This window comes from Propithecus coquereli, unplaced genomic scaffold (assembly GCF_000956105.1).
Source record: "Propithecus coquereli isolate 6110/MARCELLA unplaced genomic scaffold, Pcoq_1.0 Scaffold37, whole genome shotgun sequence".
Lineage (NCBI taxonomy): Eukaryota > Metazoa > Chordata > Mammalia > Primates > Indriidae > Propithecus > Propithecus coquereli.
The window spans coordinates 8,835,812-8,838,069 of record NW_012149396.1 but is presented as its reverse complement, the minus strand read 5'-3'; positions in this window follow the sequence as shown (position 1 = coordinate 8,838,069).

The following is a 2,258-nucleotide window of genomic DNA, read 5'->3' as shown; positions in this document are numbered from 1 at the left end:
TATTTTATTCCTGACACTGTACATTAATGATTTTTAATTAACTTATAGTCTCACTAAAGCCTGAATTCTAGATAATGTAACATTGTTCAGATTGCCTTACAGGGAAAAAGTTATTAGATTCACAAGTCAAAAGTTAATAATTGCTGGAACTATTTTGAAAGGCCCATTTAAATGACCTTGAGGCTAGCAATATATCTTTCTGGTTGCACTTCTTCATCTTTTGAGTATAGATTGATTTTTAGAAATAACCATAACCATTTAAAGTCAAGTCTAAGGAATAAATTGAGTGATCAAGTTAGTAAAACACATTTTTACCAAAAATGAGCTGTAAATGTAATAACAAGGCTGAAGTTTTGAGCAGTTCATAAACCGTTTCTTAAAAGTGATTTCTAAATAGGCATTCCTCAAATATTCTGAGCAATGACTGCTTCATTGGTAAAAATGTAATATTCAGCTGAACAGATGTTCAGTTTGGATGCTTGCAGTCTGGTATATATGTTATGTGCACATATATTTTTAAAATATACATCAGTCATATTTAATGTTCAGAGAAGTATTTATAAGTTACTTCAATAAGTTCCTCATAACTATTGCACTTGCTTCCTTCTTTCCTTCATTCCTTTCATTTCTTTTCATTCTTCCTTCTTTTTTATTTTTTTCTTCTTTCTTCCTTCATATTTTCCATGACTTCCCATTTCTATCTATGCCCTAAAGTTATTTCCTCAAAGAAACTTCAGGTGACTACTTCATCTTAAACAGCTAGACTTTACCAGTTAAACGGCCTCTATTTCCTTATCGTGTTTTATTTTTCTTCATAGCAAAATTTTGTCTCTCTGGGGTTGAACTTTCTATTTATCTTTATCCATTTATTGTATATCTCTCCTCTAAAATATAACCTTCATGAAAACAGGAACTTTGTCCTGTTCACTGCTGGGTCTCCAGCTCCCAGATAAGAACCTGGTATGTGATGTGTGCATAATAAATGTTTGATGAGTAACTGCTTGAAATTTGTATTAGGAAAATAAATTAGTGGTTTAATGTTTAAAATATATTTTGGAAATGAGATAAAACCACATGTAAAATCATTGTCCATCTTTTATCCTATTATTTTTATATTTCTCAATCTTTACATTTTTTTCTTAGACAAGGTAATTGTTACCAACATTTTATCTAATACAACAAAATGAACACAGCTTCAAGTCTAAGGATTATGTTAAAATTAAATTTCTTAAAATGTCTCTCATTTTCCATAGGAAAATAATTTGAACTGGAGGAAAACTACTGACAATTCACAGGCAAGATGCCCACTTCATGCTCAGTGGTTGGATACTATTTAAAAACGTCTATTTCCATAGCAAAGTACCCTTGAAGGTAAAACCAAATATAGTCTGTCTTCTTGTGGCATTTTCATTTACCATTGAGGATATACCATATCCACCACTACAAAGGCTAAAGATAAAATTTTAAAAACAATTATCAATCAATGTTAATTTCCCTTGAATTAATTTTTGTATCCCGGTTTGAATCGGTAGCTGTCCAAGGTATTTTGTTGTGTCTCAAAGAGTATGTTCTAATACTACTTTGAAAATATTTCTGCCAAATCAGTTGTTCTTTACCTTTTTTGTATTGTCTATATCTTGGCAATATAATGAAGGCAATTCAGCTCATATTTTTAAAAAGCATAAATGTACACAGACTATAAACTTTACATACAGTTTTGGGGGTGTTTTCAATCATTCTCATCCCCTGCTTCGAAGTCCATGGGTGCCTTGTCAAGAGCCTCTGATTAATAAAGCAGTATCATATTTAAGCCTTTGGGGTTTACTGGATAATTTATTTTACAAACCTTTTTCCCAAGGAGGTGGGAGATTAAATTGTTCGTAGACTTGATTCATATAAATGTAGCATTTTAGCTTTCTTGAATCAGGCTAAGAATTCAAGCTAAAATTTAAGAACTGGAGGAAGAGGCTCCACTGTGGTATTATTTTATGCTTTTCTTTTTTTATTTAAAAACCTAGTTAGGAATCACCAGTTGAAGCTTGAGCTAATTTCTTGCCTTATAAGGGTAAATGTAATTTTTAACTCAAGAGGAATAATTAGGACATTCTCACCTTCAATAAGTGATAAGAGCAAGCAAACCTCCCATTAGCATAGCCAGTGAGAGGTAGATTGGGTTTATGGCTACATGGCATTTCATATATAAATCCTTGATTAGTGGAGTGAAGAAAGAGGACATTTTGTCCGGGCGCAGTGGCTCA